Below are 20582 nucleotides of genomic sequence, written 5' to 3' on the forward strand. Positions count from 1 at the left end.
ACAGCTCATACGTAAACCGCTCAGCGAACGCAAACTGGCAGATGTTGATGAACTCTTTGCAGCATTTAGAAAATAAGCTTGTTCCAAAAGTTATTGTAAAATCAGATGCGCGAAGCCAGTGGTTCAATAAATGTTTGAAATCTGCCTTCAACAAAAACAAACGTCTTTGCCGAGCAGCTGGACAAAGCAATAACCAGCCATCGTGAGAAAATGTCGTCTGTGCGCTGAACTCCACAATGAAAAACTAGTTAATATCAAGAACAAGTTTTGCTCACAAGATTTATTGTCAATCCTGTAGTCAAACCCAAACAAATTCTGGCGCATGCTTTATTCTAAAGCACAGAACAGCCATTTGGAAATCACTGAGAGAACAGTGAGTTCTTTAAATGTGAGGAATGTGCTACTGCTCCTTGCAATTACTTATTTCATTTCTCTCTGTAGCTAATAATAAAGCCAGGGACTACATTCCCGAGGCTTCTTCCTGAAAAATGCCTGAAATCGAAATAGACCTTGACGGTATTCATAAGTTGATTTCATCTCTCAAAATATCAAAATCCTCCGCTGCGAACAAATGTCTTGCAAATTACTCGAAAATTCTGAAAAATTGTCAAGCCAGATATTGCATATCAACAGATATATCAACAGATTTCGTGAAGATTAAATATCTTCACGAAATCTGTTGATACCAAAGTTACCCCTGAGGATTTAAAAATTGCGCAATTTACTCACGTAATCAAAACCGATCGCACCAGTTCCTCATATTATCGGCCCATTTCTCTCACCAAAAAAACCGTCTAAACTGCTTGAGCCCATTATGTTCTCTTATCACATGTGTCATAGAGTATCCCATAATTTCTTCTACCCAAACCAACACGGCTTCTGGAAACAGCTATCATTTGAGACCCAGCGCGCAGACTTCATCCATGATAATCTAAAATATTTGGATGACCTCGCTCAGATGGACGCTATTGTATTTAGAATCTGCTACAACATTTGACCATAATTACCATATACCTCTCTTCTCTTGGAATTCAATAACAATTGCTAACCTGGCTTGATCGCTTCCTTTAAATGACTCAAGCCGTTTACATACATATAACTACACCTGACCTCCTCGTAATGCAACCACTGGTGTTCCACAAAGAGGCGTCTTATCACTCCCATTAATCATTATCTATAGCAATGATGTTCCTGCCAGCATCAACTCTTCGATACAGTTATCGGCAGATTATTCACCATTTACAGTTCCTTTTAATCCATCAATTCTGCCTCTTTCCAGGGTACTTAAATCTAATTGTATCTTGCTGCGAAACATCGCACATGCCTCCTAGTCTAAAAAAAACAAATCTATGCTATTCTTTCGTAAATGCCCGATAATTTATAACTCTTAGTACATCCACCCTGTTGCCGCTAGCCCAACACAGTGCTACCAAATACACAGGAGTGCGTAATAAGTCATCGTTATCGCCAACTACTCACATTGAAACCATCTGTCTAAGGCAGATGGTTGGTTAGAATGCCGCTCCCGAAGTTTTGACACAGGACGTGTATAAGCATGCAGTACTGAAACTACGCATGTGTAAGCCGCTTGTTTTTTAATTCAAGCAAGCATTGTTCCGGTTTCGAATTCTCCTTTGCACGTCCTGCATTAGTTTTCTGCACATAAGCGACAGAAGCTATCATAAGCTATCGCGAGTTGCCTTCCTCTTTGAAATGTGGTGAGCATCCTGGCTGCATTATTTTAGAAGATACTTGTATATCTCCAGTACATCTAATCAGTGCTCACGATGATAACTGTTTTCACATGTGTTTATCTTTGCGGCACCACATCTGCGTTTTGACACGTTCGTAATGCGAATGAGTAATCGCTGTTGGTAGCAATACCAGCGGGTTGTACTTAAATTCTTGGCATAAAAATCCTGTTTGTAGAAGAGTTGAGTAATTCAGCAATAATAATGAAACCTCCGATAAACAGGCAGTGCTTACATATAGTAATTTGAAGAAACGTATCTAACAGGCGCAGTTACAATAACAATTCTGAGAGCACTGTGCAATCTACACTGCAGAAATGCGAAAGCCTGCACGTTTCAGGTGCATAGGGTGCATCACTTTTGTTCTAATTGTCCTTATCAGCTAAATGCACCGTCTTTATTATTGCTAATGCCGTCATTGTCATTATCACTAATTGTAGCGTCATTGTAATCGCTACTATCTTCTTCGCAGTAAACAAGAAAAATTATGATGTGTGTTAGATGATCTCGGGCGTGGTGCTATTTAAAGAAAGAAGTTTTGACTGAAGATATTACCGGCATTCTTTTAACTCTTTTAAGGACGTCTTGTGCGGGGCCTCCACGGTATGGCAAATGGTACAATGGCTGGGGAAGCATGATGTCAGTGAGGTCTTTATAGAGTTTCTTCTTGGTGACATTGCACAGATATTCACACTAACACGCTACCCGTTAAGATATGGCTTCATAGCAAAGGCATCTTCATACCCTGGACAACCAATTGTTTTTTTATGCAAAAAACCTGAAACAATAGAGCATGCTTTTCTTGACTGCTGAGACCCAATATTTCACTGGGATGTTTTACAGCGCACGCTTAAGAAACAGTTACCTCTCGATCCATATGGAATAAGGTTCTTGCCAATAGAAACATCACAGGATATACGATATGATTTGATTATGCTTCCGGGCCTGCACTCGATATGGAAAATGAGGATGCAATTTGAACATGCTGATCTTGGCGTGCGTCCTGTTCGCGAGCATTTTGTTGAAAGTGTCGTTTCACTAAGAGAGTGTTACCGAGCGCTCCCTGATCCACCAGAATGGATTACCTTGCTTGATGTTTTGGTGTCACAGAGAGAATTTTATTACGTGTTTGCCGAAGCCTGGCTTACGCGTTTTATGCACTGTATTTCTGATTTCACTTTCAAATGTCAAAGTCGGCAATAAAGAAAAAAAAAACTCGGGCGTGGTGTTGTTGGTTAAAGTGATCGGCTGGTGACCTGAGGGATGGATGTTCGACTCCCGGTGGAGATGTGATTTTTATTTCTTTGATGACGTTAGCTCCAGGTTTGTGTGATGACGTCACTTGATTGACAACAATCCGCCCACAACAAAAGCCGACAATATATGCCATTAGATGCTTTCGCCTTAAAATTGAATTTCAAAAGGCAGAGCCGGCGAACACGTTCTCTATTCTTCTTTGACGCCAAGTTAGGTAAGTGATGACGTTAGCCAGTGCATAGTTATTACACCCAGCCTAGCATCAGTTTCATCGTTGTACACAAAACCTCACCAGCGCAACGTCTTCGTGGTCTCACTGCTACGTACCCTAACCATACCCACCTTGGTAAAACCGTCTCGTTGCGCACTAGGCTGGTGAGATCGAATGACACGGTTTAAGACGAGCAATACGCGGGTCTTCAGGGAGCGGGGTTGTGCTAGAATTTTTCGGGTGTTGATGCATTGCTATGTAGGCTACCTTACTAAGTGGCCGAAAAACTCGTTAAAGTTTGCCGTAGAGAGACAGTGGTTTCTCGTACATGCCCACATATAGGGCCGGGAACTAGAAGAGTAGTTGCATCACGGTGATGTTGACAGACGCGAAGCTTTCGGCTGCGTTGACCGGCTTGGTGCAGCCGGTCTCGTGCGGTATGGTTTAGTTATATGTATTAGGGTATTCATATAAAAGCAGCTTGCGGCTATGAAATTAAGTGTGTGAATTACGTCTATACCTGGTGAGTCATTGCGTTTGGTATATGTGATGCTTGTCGCTTTTTTTTTGCTGGAATTCAGTTTTATTCTAAATAATTTGTATAGTACTGCCTCATTTAAAGTAATCGTATTCTTGGTTGACTAAAACTTAGTTTTATATCAGTAATTTTATATTTTACAATAAATTCATCCAAATTTGTTCATTAAGTAACATCTTTGGATAACATACTCTAACTAAATTTATATAAACGCTCCATGAAAGCAGTTTGTTCAGTATTACACCTCTGTTCTGCATCACTCGAGCAAATTTGCGTGCTTTGCCGAGAGTATGGCATTAGTTACTTCAGCTGCATTTTTACTCCAGCTAAAACATCATTTGTGCAGCCGGTCTCGTGCGGTATGGTGGACGGCATCAGCGAAGGGAATGGCGTGTAGTGGGAGGGGTTAAGAGGGAGTAAGGTGTCGAAGAGGATTAGTGGGTTGCGGCCGAAATGCAAAAGAAGGGACAGTATCTGGCGGCTTGATATCACGAAGAGTTAAAGGCGAATGTTATGTACGACAAATAGACGTACCATTAATTGTGATGGTCGGGATTATATATACACAGAATGTCGGTCAGTGTTATCAAGGCGCTCAGTAAGGTCGTTCGTTTGACGACGCTACGCCGTTGTGAACTTGTGACCAGAAGTGCATTAGCGGAGAAGGTCATGCGTAACTTCAAAAAGGAAGCAGAAACCATGATATAGTTTACACAACACTTGCTCTTCTATCAGTAATTCTCCGTTGAGTGTACTTCCGTAATTTGGAACCTGTCTTTTTTCAGTTCTTGAACTACAGTGGACCTATATGGACTTATAATACCACTGAAAGACTCAATGTCCGATGCAAGGTGGATGTTATGTTCAACATATCTACAAGTCATATTTTCTTCAACAGAACAATGTATTTCAATGAAAACAGGTAAATTGCATAGTTATTAGGAAACCTGGTTCAAATAATTGACTTCACTTTCTTATTCAACAGGACCACTACATTTTTGGAGGGGAAGTTTGATGTAACAAGCCAAGCTACAGTTTATATTGGTGGCGCAGGTACGTGAGGAGTTGTCTCTTCGCATATCTTGAAGACTGTTCGTTTCAATTATTAATCATGTGGTCTTAGCAAAGCAGGAAATTTCGCAACTACCTTTTAAAAATGTGAAATCAAGACGATATACAATGCTACTGGCGAAAGAAACCTTGATGAAAAAAGGACAGCACACTCATGCTAAGTAAAAGGATGTAGATGTTAATTTTTTGCCGAATGGAACTTTGGAAGCTTAGCCTTTCTTTTCTCATTACCTTCTTTAAAAGAAATAGCTTTAACACTTTCAAAGCGTAATGTGACAGAAGCCTAGTAGGGGGGCGGCCATGGTAGTGCCACTAGCTGCCGGACCTGAGAACTACCTCACTTCCCGATATATAACATTGTAGCACCGTAACGAAAGGTAAGAGGTATGAATTGAAGGTAGGATTTAAGGAGAAGGTTGATATAAAAAGGGCACGAAGCCACGTCTATATGTTTATAACGCCACAAAGTTAATGGTTGAATTTTAACGTTTTATATTACCAACAAAAAAACAGACATTGTTCTCTCTTTCACAGTTATTATGTGAAAGATCGCGCGACCTGCTATAAATGCGACAGTATATGGCATTCGTGCGACTGCTATACGGAGCGCACTTTCCGCTTTGCTCGACGTGTCCGTTCCTGGAACCCGATCAATCGAGAGGGTGTCGCGTGCGCGCTCTACAGAGCCTGGCGCATAGGTTCCGACTGCGTCTCAGCTCGTCTTCGGCCGCAGTGGAGCCCAAAAGGCCGTTTACACGAGTCTCCGTTGGCTGCATGCTTGAAGTCGTTGCAACCTGCACTACTCACATGATTCTTACATCGACCAATTCGTGTTTTTCTGTCACAACGCAATCAACGCCGGCTTTTCTGCGGCACAAGCACTTGAGCTTGAAGGGTGAGAAATAAGTGAAATAGACACGGAAATGAAGAAGGAACAATATCATTGGCCGGTCGCGAAAAATATTTGCCCGTTTAAGGCAGTAGATGCTGTCCCCAATAAAGGATTATAATTAGCGATTCATCTCATTTCTACCTCAGAAAGGGCGTTCACCCCAACACAAGCCTAGAAAAAAGCAGTTGGTAACAATGCATGCAGCGCGTATGACTCCACAAACCACTGGCAACCGCAAATGAAATTGGCTTTTTATTATTGAGTGCATAAAATAAGCAAACCAGGCCAATTTTTTACCTAATAACTTCATCTCACATAAGAGTAATTTCCTTGTTTAGGCGAGAAGAAAAGCTTTAATGAACAACTTTTTTTTCAGTCACAGGAAAAGCTGTTGGATAGCAGCTATGAACTGCCGTTATATTTAACAATAGTCGCAATATGAAACAATCATGGGTCGGCGGCAAGTTATGATAGGAATGGGAACGCAACGAGGTTAGTGCATTTGCCTTAAGAAGGCTCGATATATGTGGCTACAGTCTTTCTTTCTGAATCAATATCTCAATCACGACGCAATGCTATTTTTGGGGCTCATTTCGTCTTAATGATCTCGGATTTATATTAGTTGCAATTATTATGACCTAATCAATTCAATCGGCGGCGGCAGAGGACGGCGTTAGCGGACGTGGTCATTGAGTTGGTGACGACATGCCAGCCATATGCGCACAGCGACACCAGCATAACGCCTAGCCGCCTCAGCCACCCTCGGCCTCTTACATCTCTATGTTTAGTTCTTATCTCGTGACCTTTTACATACTGCAATCATATACTTTCCGCGTCAAGCTGCCTCGCATCCAATCTGTGCTCGATCAGCTTTGTAGCTGGTTTTCCGCTGCAGCCGATAATGCTAAGCGTATGAAAAAAAATCTATACTTGCTCACACGCACGACTATATCTAAATAATTGCAGTGATACACGGAGGAGAAAATAACTCTCCAGCTATCCGTGAACGTTGCATTACACAGTAATATTCATCCTAAGGAGACCTAATTCAGGGTGTACCAGTTACTTTCGAAAGTGAGACTATGCATCGAATGCGGGGAAAAAGTGTTCCCTTGAGCCGCCCCGAAACAATATTCACTAGGCGAAATTATTTAGATCTGGAAATCTAATTAGAAATAAACATTGTTAATACAAAATTCCTTATAGCGAAATCGCACATTTATCAATAAATAGATAACAGTATCGAAAGCTTCTTTAGAAGCAGGACAAATTAATACTGTTTAAAATGAATACCTTGAAGATGTTTTGAATGAAGATGGTCAATCGCACTGGCATCTTTGCGCTATGTATGTTAATTCGCATCCAGACTTAGTATTCTCTAGCGATTTCAAGTTGAAAGCTGAATTAGCGCCACAGTTAACGCTGCTTTGAAAACTGCGCAAATTGCACAAAAGTGTTCGCTTTGCTCTAACTGTGCCAGCATGAAGCAGTTCTCCACTGGAGTCATCGGTATTGTCTTCTGTGCCACAAAAGTTTGATGACGATATTCAGCTATTCACTGAGCTGTGATACAGCCGCTACTAAAGGTGTCACTTGGATAGGATAGGATAGAAAAGACGTTTATTACTCTAGAAAGTTTTTTTTTGCTTGTAACAGACGCGAGGTGCATCTTTGTTCTCTGAGATGTCGCGCATTTAACGTTCCCAGGGTAATTGGAGGTAGTCAGTTTACAACCACCAGCTGCACTTGGCTCAATCCGTGCGCTCTGTGGATTTTAGAAATTATTGTTCCTGCCTGATCACATGGTTTGCCTGATAACTTGGTAGCGGTGTGTTAGGTGCACTGGGAATTAAATGCTTCCTGATTATTTCATGGCGTGAAATGACCGAGAATTCGGGAGAGAAAAGCGTGAAGCCATTTTCACCGAGAGAAAGCTTGTTGGCCATGATAACACCAGTGTAACGGAGGCCGAAGAACGGTAAGGCAGGAAACAATGCTATAAGTCTTCCTCTTGATGACAATCCGTACTTCATGCATTTAAGAGGGAGAATGGACGGGGGCAGATCAAGAACCCACATGAGCAATACTAAAGCCACAATTCAGAAGCATGTTGTACTTGTTTCCTGAAATCGTGTTCGTAATCTTTCCTGAAATGAACGTAGAGGAATCAGGCTTGAATTCTAGCAGTAATGAGCTGCGGTCAGCGCAGTTTTGCGCATAGTAAGATGGGAAGGCAAATAAAGGCCTTTTCCACTAACAATTTGTCGCCTGGAGCGGGGTATGGTTACAGCACTTTGATGCACGCAGAATGCTTCGGAGCGTTGTAGACCTAGGCATATAATTTCGAAGTTGTCGAACGTGTGGACAACTAGTAGATCAAAGGTACAAAAAGGGCAAATCACGCGTCATATAGGTGCTTCAGTTGTATATTTGTTGCAAACGTTCTTTGTACGTGAAATAAATTAGTTCTTCCCCGGTCTGACAATAAGCGATCGATTGACGCCAATAATCCTGCAATATATTTGTTCACAGAAAGCTTTCGCTAGCTACTGGAGAAATGATAGCGCGTGTACAAGGAGAGAGACTGCAATAACAAGATAAAATCGTAACAAAGTTCTGCAGGGAAAGACTACTCCGCAAGCAAGCCAGCCCACTTGGTATAAACCCTCCCAATTGTTAACCTGGACCACTTGAGCGTCGATCCCGTCGTCGATAAGCGCCGTATAAAGAAGCATAGCTGCGAACTGAGCTAGCGCACGTGGACGATATGAGAAGCCGGGGTGAATTGTTGCCCACCAGGTTGCTGCACCGGTATCTGCGTTCATGTTTTGAGAATTATTATCAAGGCATAAATATAAAGCGCCTATCGATATAGCGCTTGAGCTGGACGTAATGCTATGCATATCTACTAGGGAGTTTTAGAATTAGGGGGATCCTTGCCGCGTGTGCACTTTCGTCCCGCTATTACGCTGTCCCCAATAAAAATATAGGGCTCCCCTATTCTAAAACTCGATACTGACTACACTACGAGTGGTTCACGCAGCACTTTACTTTTGGTTCATACGGTTAGCGCAGTGCTTTGCTAGCGTTTGTCTGCAAGTCGTGTTTATTAGAAACTCCGACCTTGCAAAGAATAGCGCAGCCACTTTATGAATGTCTGACCCGAAATAGACTAATTGGTTTTCCCGAGAGCAAAAGACGCCCTAATAAGTATTTTTGGCTCGCACTGGTATGGAAGCAGATTGTAGGTGTTGAACAACCTGAATTCCAAAGCAACGCCATCTGATCATATTATTACGTTTATCAACACGCACCTTGCTCTCCTAGTGTAAAGAAGGCAGCCCCATTTTTTTTCCTAATTGCTTCTCAATTTCACGCAGAAAGCGGAAGAAAAGATATATATGAACAAAAATGCATGTGAGGTTGGAACCGGTTCCCGTAAAAGCTTGGCCCAGGAAAGCTGCGCCGGATTTTTTGAGCACATGCTGTTATTCTCTGCTGATTTCGCCACTTTGAGGCGCTTATCGAGTCGGAGATGGATTCTCGTGCGTTCAGATAAAAGAAATGGGAAGCTGTACCTTGATTAACGGCGTGTCGAAGGACCTGTCCGGATACAGCTCAGTGGTGGTGAAGGGTTAAAACATATATGCAACGTGTGGTGTGGAGAGTTGAGGAGTAGTTTTTATCGTAGTTTAGTGTTGTATGCCTTTTAGAATCAGCAAATTAAATCAATGCCGGATAAAGTTTTTTTCAATTACAAACTTGCATAATGAAAAATGCGAGAGATAAGTACCTGTGGTTTCTTCAGTTGAGTTTGCAGCAAGACGCACCTCATGTAGGCTATGTTAAGGAAGTGAACAATTAGATAAATATTCACGTAAATGAAGCAGACACTTTTATATTATTGATTTTCAGGAAAAATATTATTGCGCATTTGAAGGCGTTCGAAGATCAAAGTTGAGCCCGGTGTAAATTTTGTTGACTGGAAGTGTCGCTATTAATGTCGATTTTAAAAAAATGCACATTTTGTAACTTGTCGATAGGACTTTTCCCCAGTGAATAAATACACACTGCGGTCATTATGCGTGGTAATGTTGCTACGGTATTGATGTATTCTTGAACATTGGCAAATACGCAAGGAGGGTTTTTTTTTTGTGTGTAAAAGCTGAAAAAGACGTCCTTTTATATTTGCTGTCAAGCACGGCATCTCGACAAGGCCTCAGACCTCTGTTATTGGCTTGAATCATTCTAATTTTTCCGTTGGTTAAGAAAATTAAATAAAAGCATATTGACTTGTGTTATAAGATTTTTAGGGCCCTTACTTTCATGATAGAATATCATCTTGATTAGAAGTTTTCGCTTCACTAATCGTCTGAGCAATAAGTTTCCAAGCATCTACGATGCCCACATTGCTGCGAAATCCAGCTATGCAGACCGCAAAGACGTATTCCTCACAGCTTTAAAACTGCACGTATGTAAACGAGCAAACTAACTCTGCATATTAGACACAGCCATATGGTTAAGATAAAAAGTTTCCAAAGTATAGTTCACCTTGTGCCGGCTTCGAAGCGTATTAGGATACAGCTTCCGGCAATAAAATAAATTAGGGCATTTCGTGGAACCTGTTCTTGTGGTATGCTTGGTTCAAACGCCAACGTTAACGAACTAACAGGAAAAGAAGTTGATATCTCATACTTCTACCAAGGGGTGAAACACTGCAATATAAAAATAAACATGGCAGGGAGCACATGCTTGCATATTCGGAAAGGGCATCTGTGAACCCCACTTAAGAACATGTGGTTTTGCCACTTTTTCTATATCTTTCTTCTAGGTACTCTAACTGACCACGTAGAGCAGTTAGTGTTCGAGAGTCCAGACCACTCCTGTGGCGTAATTTCGTCAAGATATCCAAATGAAGGTACGTAGCAATTTCTTATTGCCCATGCGCGTCTTGTACGATGTAATTCTCATGCTTCAAGGCGTAGCACAGTTGATTATAGCGCTCGGGTAGAGATCAGAAGGAGGGGGGTTCCATTCCCAGTGGAGACAAGATTTTCTTATCTGGGGTGAGTGGCAGGTGGAGCAGACACCCTCTGTCCTCAGTTTTTGTGAACGTCACTGATGATTTCACATGATTATCACTTTTTTATAATCTGGTCCTGATGTTAAAGACGCGGAAACATGCACATGCTCAAGAACACAGTAACACATTTCGATACCTCTGGCACACGCTCCTTATTAAGGCAGCGTGATTCCTTGTCATAAGGATGGATAGAAACATTTACTTTTTTAGAATTTGTTTTATTGCTTGCTGCTTACACCTGTAAAATTCCAATCGCTGGAATTTCCCCCAGATTATACCTTTACTCAACCACGCCGGTTAATTTTTAAAGAAATTTAACGTAACATTAGAGCAAATACAATATGTAATGTGTGGTTGTTCAGAAAAAAACAAACAAATAAAATGGTTTTAAATGGCAGGCAGCTACCGAAGCGCTGCGATAAAGGTGTTTTTTTTTTTTCGCATGCCTCCGAATTTGTGTTCAATTTTATATCAGATATTTCATACGAAAGGCAGGTCTTTTGAACCGTGATCATGGTCTGGAGGTTTTGTGTCCATGTGTTTGTGAATTTTTCAGCTTACGAAACTTTTTATTTTAACGCTTTTTGTATCCTCACTCCGTTAAAGCTATAGAAACAACAGTCCAATGGCTGCAATACTGGTGTTCAGCACGTTTTTATTAGTGTGATAATTATTTTCTTAGACACCTGAAGGTTTACCCATTGTTATTTTTTTTAGAGCTCATATTTTAGGCTCCTGTTTTTCGCTCGTGGCATTCACGTCGGCTTCAGTGCAACTGGGGAGCATCTGTAGGGCGACCCAAGATGCCTCATGTTCACAGTTGGAACCGAGCGTAAAATTCTTCTCAGCTTCCAGCAACCAACCGTGGTCATCCTAGTACAAATATGCTTCGGACTGCCTGGCGGACCTCTTAGAAGCAAAACTTTCACAAAATTCACAGAAAGGACACCGGTTTTTGTTGCTTAATCTTAATATTTGAGAATTGGGAGTTTTTAAGAAGGCAAGCAGGTAAACGATAGTTCGTGTTCGTAACATTTCTCTGCACAGCCGCTAGGTAACGCTAGTTAACTTGAAGCACAGCCGTGCACATCCCTCAAAGTCGGTTCACAGTCGTACCTTGCGGGAAGAAGTTCCTGCGCCCTTCGGATTCGACGTGTTAATCGTAAACGGATAAGCCGACGACTACGGAAGCTACATGAAATCGTCAGGTAGACAAGTTTTCCTATTACTATTTTACATTTAGATTTCAGCTATTTAGGTTAGGTGCAGTGTAAAGAATGAATTTATGGTCATTGTCCTAGCGGCTTTGTTTTCATGGCGGCCAGCCAGGATTATCGGCGCTGATTCGTGAATTAGCTATTTCATTGGAGCGTTAGGCTATTTAGATAGTTATTTGTTTCTTAGGTTATCGACATTTGTACAATTTATTTGAAACCCCATTTGCTAGTAAATTTATTTTTGTGTGAGTTTTACAGATTCTTACCACTCGAGTAGAAATATTAATAAGATGTGAACCAAACAAAATTTTAATGCGAAGAATGTGAGGGGCTAATTAATTTTAATAAAATGCGGTATGTAGTGGTAGAGAAGGCAGCTGTGACTGATTTTTTTGTGCCGGTGTTGCGTACTTAGTGAGCGCGTAGACACGTTCAACAAAAGAATGCCTGTCTAGTGACGCGCGGAAAAAGAGCTCGAGTTATTAAGAGGAGAAAATAGGAATCTACAGTGATAACTTTCTCAAATAGAATAAAAATGGCAGACACTGCTGTTGTTGAGAACAATGGCGGTTATGCCAGTGCGGGCCAAGTGGCTGGGAACAAGTGGCTGGGAACAACAAAGGCGAACTTTGGGTCACGCGGGGACCCAGGCGGGGGAGGGGGGGGGAGGGCACAGCGACACTTTTTAAAAAGTAGCAGTTAAACAATGGGGAAACGTTGAAGAGGAAAGGAAAACTATTTTCGCATGCGTGAAGAAAACCGCAATCAGGAGTCAGCAGCTGGGAGAGAAGGAGAGACTACGCTTGCGCTGGTCGTCGTTATTCTAATATGAACAGGAGCAGTAAAGCTATAATAGTACGTGTAAAGTGTGATAAGCGAGCATCGGTTGCTAAGAAGCATGGAGGAGAATGACACAGCGCTGCAAAAAAGGGAGAACAGGTTGTCGAAGAATTCCTCAAGGTGCAATATACTAATAATAGCCGCGAGACTGAAATATGTTCTCAATGGTTCGCCTCAAAAGTGATAGAAAAGTTAGTTGAGAAAGTGGATGATATCAGGGTTATGGAACAGAAACCTTGGGGTGCAGATTGGGGCATAGACAGTGCCGGAAGAACAATAAGACAACGGGAAGGTTCAAAAGATCGTTACGATGGTTAATCATATTAAAAGAAAGTAACCGTGGAGAAACGCTTCGAAGAGGAAGAAATAAATAGAGAAGGGCGTAAAGTAGGCTTTGGAAAAGGTTTCCGACAATTGGCCTCTATTTCAAAGGAGGCTGGGAGCAGAAATCAGTTGGCGCTTGAAGTGCCGGGCACTGGCTTTTTAGTGGAGGCCACGAAGGCTGCGGGTGCAGGCGTAGTGAGCAGTGAAGCAGGAGAAAACACAATAAGGGTACTTAAGCAAAACGGAATGGAAAGAGAAGGGTAATAAAAACACTGAAAAACAGAATTTTAACACCAGTATCAGGTACATAAACAGGCAGGGGAGTAAAAAGAGAGGAGAATGGTTAGGAATTGAATAGCAGCTAAAAGACGACGAAATAAGAAATACGACGAAATATGCCAGACATCTCAGAGAGCTCGAAGATCCATGTTTTAATGGTGGCTGTGTCTGGAAAAAGTGCAACCGAACAACAACGTCGTAGGTGGGGGAGGTGTAGGTATGTTGGGAGACCTAAGAACACATTCGCTTCAAATAAAATCATCTTGCAAAGAAACATATCTGTGTATCAGGAGCAGGTACCTTTAAACGTACATGGATAGAAGTAGTTTATTTGATGACTGGAGAGAATTGTACGTAGGAAAACAAGAATCCCTTTAAGTGACAATATAAACCAATCTGAAGAAAATTTTGAAAACATTCTATTTGGGGGAAATCAATGGCCACATTCGGTATCTGGATTGATAGAGTGATTCTAAAGAAAGGTTAATGTAATGCAAGACTTCTATGAGTGATAGAACATAGTTATTGGAAACAGAAACTAAATTTCTAGAACAAGTCGCACTCGACCGTTGATTACTCCTTGGTGTCGCAGGGAACTTATGGTAACCTCACAAAAATGGAAATAGATGAACATGATGTGCACCGCCTAGAAAGTTATCATAAGCATATGAGCCTGCAGGAGAGGGTCCGTAAGTGGAAAAAGCACATTTAAACGACAAACATAAGGCACTAATAGAGCAGGTATAGATGAAACAATAGTGAAATGCCCTATGACAAGGTGGGAATATGACCAGATAGAACTACTTATACGTATGAAAATAAAGAAATAAATGCGATAAACTGATGGCGTAAAAAGAACAAATCATGGAAATGGTAAAATAAAGAAATTGGGTAAGCCATCGACCCGCCAATTGTAGCTTCAAAGAAACGCCGAGAAGAAAACGAACTCGCTGCTTTCTCAGGAGGAAACGGACCGAAAATAGGAATCGTTTTGGAAGCGAAACTGGTTGTACAGGCCCTCGTCCTAAACGAAATAAACCAGTCCAGCAATCGCTGGATGGCTGAAATTCACGACGCAACTAAAGGTGACCACATAACCAGGGAACTCCTACGGAACATACAAAATGATTAAATTATAGGTCATGAGGTAACAGATTTCCTAAAGCAAATGCACCACAATAAAGTAGAAATTGCATTTGAAGGCAAAAGAAGTATAGATACTGTCAAGGTATGTGAAGGATTAAGCAAGATTGTCTACTATCGCAACTACTATTCATGCTTTGTATGGTAAATACAGAAAGAAGGTGACAAGAGGATAATCTCGGATATAATCTGTCTTATAGATCAGGAGCAAAAATTGTAGAGCCGCGACCCCCAGGTTTAATTTATGCGGATGATGTTGTACTGCTAGCAGTTAACCAGGAAGAAGGAAACACTGGTTATTGCAAAATCAATGCCATGCCAGGTCTAACAACTCGTCACTGTGTGCCGTGTCCGTGTACGTGTCCGTTGTCCTCTGGCAGGAGCTGCCGACTTGGTTCTCTCGTTTTACATGGTTGGTTTTGCCAGAATCAGCCTGTTAGGACCCTGGCATTCACATTACCCGTATAGGTCACAAAAGCACGTTCATACGGCTTGGTTAAAGCGGTGCTTTATGTGTAGGCTGAGGAAGAAGAAGAAGAGGTAGAAAAAGAAAAAGAAACAGAAGAAAAAGAAGAGGGAAAAGAACGCTTGGTCCCCCGCAGCTAATGCTTTCGCTCCATATTCGGTTCAGCAGCGTTGAACTCTTCTAATTTTTCTTGTAGAGACGAAGGAGATACTCCAGGCTTCAGTTTTAGTACGAATAAGTAGGGTCTATTGATTCTCAATGGTTCGCGAATCAGGTTATTAAATAAGGAGACCGCAAAATACCCACAATGTCAGAATATAAATATGTCGCGGTATCGGAAAATGAAGGACTGATGAAGATAGCGAAGCACAAAGAGTATGTTATAACCTCCTGAGACCCGGCTATGGGGATTTGTCCAATATATTGGACACTAAGTAATCAGACAGTACTCCTATGCCAAGGCATTCATCCTCATAAAACCCTGCAGTCCAATATATTGGACACCTGCTAGCACCATCTATGCAACATAGATGAAAACGCATTGTTCAAATTCCCGCCAAAACTTTTCAAAAGGGCGACATTCAGCGGCGCGGCGTTTGATGGCACCTGTCGGCGAAGTAAGTCCTTTTTCTCGTATTTCTACCTGCTTTCAAAGTATATCTTTGATTTTATATTAAAGGTAATACAACAACGAATGTGCAGAATAAGAAATTTAAACTGTTCAAGCTCTTACTTTTATTCATGCGTCCTTTGATTTCGCGTGTCCACTGTGTTGGACGCTGGGACTCAACCCGGTCATTTTGACCGCGCTTTTGCCACGGTCTTGTTGTGAATAGCAGACGAGTATTGTTGCTATTTAGCGGCTTGCGGACAAAATCGCCTCTATTTGTTGTGTAGCAGACCGGCCTCGCATGTCTGATGAGACAGCTGACGGAAGTTTAAAATTTTATAATTTATAATTTGAATTAAAAATTAAAATTTGTAAATTATAGCATCATAAATTGTAAATTTAAAATTTTATAATTTTGTAATATAAAACAATGTTCTTTTGCACCAAATGCCCGCTCTTCTTCTGCATTACAAAGGACAGAAGATGTTTTGAAATTGCCCACAGAAAGTGAAGAAGCAAGCGAAAGTTTTTTTTTTTTTTTGAGCAGACGAACGCTCGCATTTACGTTCTTTTTCACCATTTTACCTTAGAAGTTAATAAAAAAAAATGCACACGAGTTTGAGAGCATTATTTGCGGCATGTAAATGCATACGCGTTTGGTGAAAAAAGAACGGGTAGAATCCCAATGTCCAATATTGGACATCGCACTGAGCCGATACTATCAGGGCTATTCAAAAAACGTTTAACACTTTTCACCTTCATAACCATACTGACTTATTCTGAAAGTTAATGAAAAATCTATGCACCCAATGCATTCCGGGTCTCAGGAGGACAAGACAAGGACGAAAAGATTCAAAGGATAACGAAACAGTGGAAATTGTTAGGATACAAAAGGTATGAGTTGGGAAAAGACATTTCGATATAAATTATAGTTCCCAGGGCGCCGCACATTCATGAAAAGGTTTTGGGCCTAAAGGCAGATGTACAGTCGAAAATAGAATAAATCAGACCCGTTGGGTGATTACCATTACGTGCCCGCAGTGAAATCATAGACGAGGGTTTACAGAGCATTATGGGCTGGGCATCTTGCAAAGCAAGGAAAGCTCATAATAGTGTATGCAAAGAACGCCTGAGGAAAATTGGCAGTAAAAGTTGGAAAGCTAAAGTATTTAAATACATTTACCAGAACGGCGGTGACTCAAAATAGACAAAAAAACAAGTAAACTAACTAGTACGTATGCAGGGAAAAAGGACCTAAAAAGAAAGCGTGCAAAAGAACAGGTAAAAAACAGAGGGTAAAAATTGGGTAAATTTTACGGAAATGAAGCACAATGTAGAAATGTATCGAATCTGGCAAAGGAACTCTAAAAAGCAATCCATCTTTTATAAATAAACAGGCAGTGCCTCTTCGCTGAAGCTAGGTCTGGGTGCCCTAGCATAGACAGCTAAACAAAGGAATTTAGGCAAAAAAGATAACACATGTGCAGGGTATGGTAAAATATGGAAACAATTATGTATTTTATACTCGAATGCTGTGGTACCCGCCCGGATGTCGATGCAGGCGCTGTCACTCTCCCTGAACCACTGTGGTTTAGACACGCCAGTAGTCGGCTGTGTGTATATGCAGTACAAGCTAGCAAAAAGCGGCTGGAAGACTAATGACTGAAAAACAGAGGACGTATGGTTAAGAGTGTAGGGTAAAAATGTATTAGCTAAAGTGATTAAATAGCTAACACATTTATAATAACATTCACCATATACGAAAAAGGCCTCGCTCCCTGATAAGATCCGAGTAACCCCCCTTACAAAAAAACATTGCATCCGAAGATAACCCAGGCAGACGTTACGCTCGCGTTTCCAACCATGTTCACCCAACAGATTCCACGATCATCTACACAGATGCATCACGAACTAACGTCGGAGCGGCTGCTTACTCAATTCAGAGCTGTAGCGATGTAGTGACGCATACCCTCGGTCCTTACATAGATCCTCCTCCTACAGCGACTCTCGAGACCCTACCAATAGTTACCAGTATTCAAGACCTCACACAAGCACCCCCTAACCCTTCAGGATATACCATATACACTGATTCAATACAAGCTATACGCGCCATTCACACGGGTCGCATTCCTGAATAACCACACGATGATCTACACAGAGCTCTTACCAAACTACGTCCCAACACTGTCACACTCAGGTGGATTCCTGGTCACGCTGGAATCCCAGGCAATCAGGTAGAGTATCGCCTCACTCGCGAACTTCAACACCGGGCGCCTGAAATACTCTGGCATTAGCCACCACGTGGGACTCTACTCTTCACTACAAAAAGAAATCAACGTTCACTATGACAACATTAATGAAACTCTTCGTGCACTTGACCCTACTATTCGTCAAAATGCAGCTGCTACATTCTTGCTTTACAGATAGTCGTCAGTATTATTACCAGCCACAGTCCTTTAACAAATACAAATTTATTTGTGCTGAGGATTACTAACTGCATTCTTCGATTTCACGAACGTTTAAAACATATCCTGGTACATTTCCGCCACGCGTGTAAATTCTGCAAAGCAAATTGTTATGCATAAGCTGAAGTGCGTTCCGAAAAATAAATTAATCAAACATCGATTAGAATTATCCTACAGCCAAAGTTTGAAAGATGCATTGTCTTGCATAAATATTTGCTAATTTAACTAACACCAAATATTGTGTAATATTTGCGATTTTCTTGTTTATTTGGGTGCCTACTGAATTTTCGTTAGGGCAGAGAAGTCTTCTTGAAGGAGAAGCCTGCTGAATATAAATGGCAATATTTTGTTTTTAGCTACACCGTGAAACTCTTTGTTCATTCTGCATAGCTTTGCCTTTGTTGTCCATATCCTTTTTAAATTTCGGCGCTTCTATTGAGTGTTGCAAAATTTCGCAGCTCTGGCGTTCCTTCTGCAGCCTGTAATAATATTGCAATTATCGTGAAGACGACAGTTCTGTTTGCTTTTCTTCCACATTTCGAGTACCACAAAATGGTGCTGAAGGAATATATTTGTATTTAAGAGAACTTACGCTTTGCTGCATTGATAGTTATCGCAAGGTGAGTTGAGGGCGCCCAATATGAATAATAATCAAACAGCAATGTGATTGCTTTTGGCCGCGATTGGACGAGGGCACTGAAGACGGTTTCCTGGCTAATCAACATGGCGTGCACCGGCTGAAAGCTGCGTACATGTTTGCATGCCTTATCGGGCCACACTGTTGCCGTTAGTGCTCCATCGTCAAGGAATCAGCAAAAAAAAAAAAAGAAAGACAGTTTGTATAATCTTCTGTGATCTGATTTCCCCCTTGGTTTGGCTATGGGAGCACCGGAGTCACACACGCTCCTCTCATCGATGTGTCTCGTCGTCGAAAACATCTAAAACCAAAGGGACTTTATATTTTTACATTCCATTGTCTATGTCAAATAGACTTGCAGCAGGCTAGAATTTTTTCTTTGTAGCTATACCAGTAGCTACTAATGAAATTTATTGCTTATTAAGCGGATATGAGTTATTGGTCCTAGTCATAATTGCCTGTTAGAAAGTTTATAACATATTGTCGCATTGGAAAATAAGACGTGTGAATACCGCAGAGCCGTTAGCACAGAGAGCTTGTGTTGCATAGTCTAGGGACGTCCGGCCCGAGCGCGAGGCGGAGACTTCGTCACCTTTTCCTCTTCGTCATTGTCCTCTTCACACTAGCATCACAATTGACCTACCAGGTTCTCGCCGAGTCCTCCAGGACAAAGTAGATGGCACATCTTTGCGTTAGCGTCAAATGCATTGAATTTGGCCACTAAGTCTAACTACTCCAGGAAGAGTTCAGCGTCTTCATGGAGAAGACCATGAAAGCGAGGGAGGTCTCTCTGGTGAAGCAGGACTATTGCAGCTTTTTATTTTGTATTCATGGTGACAGTGTGTGTGCTTGTAGACCGTAGAACAGGAAGAGGGCCGAATTCGGGAGATAGGCCATGTAGTAGCCGGCTGCCCTGGTGAAAGACGTGTCTACCCTGAGAGTTAGTGCTTTGCTGGAGTTGCGGCTTGAAGTGGGCATCCGGTACATGAAAGATCTACTCAGCACGCCTCCACCAGATGTCACGTTGGCGAAAAAGTGTGCGGATGTCGAAAAGCCGGTAACACATACAGACGGGCGTCCGGTTCGAGCGCAACATGGGGATTTCGTCGACTTCTCTTCCTCTTTACTGCCCTCTTCCCACTGGTAATAATATAACAGTTCCATAGCAAGATGCAAAGGAATATTAAGTTTATCTGAAACGGTGCATTTTCGACATTTTCACGGTATCTTGTGGAAACACCCCATGTATGTATTCATCATGGACACATTTGATACGTGACATATCGATGTTAAATGCTAAAGCGACCGTTGCTGTGGCGAGGGCTGCGGTTACGGATTGTGGACAGTTTTGATCCCAGGCGACTTTTAAACATACACAAACATCGAGGAGTCAAAGGTTGGCTCTAACTTCTGAGCCACAGCTTTGACACTGGTAGAAAACTTTACTCAGTAATATACCTCCGTTCGCATACATTCAAACACATGTTCGGTGGCGGTTACTATATTTGCTAGGTATTCAACGACACGGACTACTATTCTTGCATTTTTGTAGCTACTAAAGAGTCAAACAAAGAAATAGACAAGACCGCATTTTTACATGTTCGGGTTTCATCCGACGAACAACGCGACCTTCGGTCTAACGAAATGATACCAATGGATTCATTAAGTTTTCGTGGGATGTTGCTTGTTTGTTTTTAATATTACCTTGAAATGAATAACTTATACGCTGCTAAATAAATTCGGAATGTCTTATTTAGTATGTTTTCCTTATGTATAATTTTACTGTGAACAGATTTAA

General features: G+C 41.5%; 1 protein-coding gene across 1 annotated transcript in view; it reads left to right on the forward strand.

The window, feature by feature from the left end:
- Positions 1–20582, forward strand: part of LOC146176705 (uncharacterized) — a 143853-nt gene that overhangs the window by 15644 nt on the left and 107627 nt on the right. The gene's annotated exons all lie outside the window — the stretch shown is intronic.

Source organism: Amblyomma maculatum, chromosome 10 (genome assembly GCF_055883805.1).
Source record: "Amblyomma maculatum isolate TAMU_Amacu chromosome 10, ASM5588380v1, whole genome shotgun sequence".
Classification (NCBI taxonomy): domain Eukaryota; kingdom Metazoa; phylum Arthropoda; class Arachnida; order Ixodida; family Ixodidae; genus Amblyomma; species Amblyomma maculatum.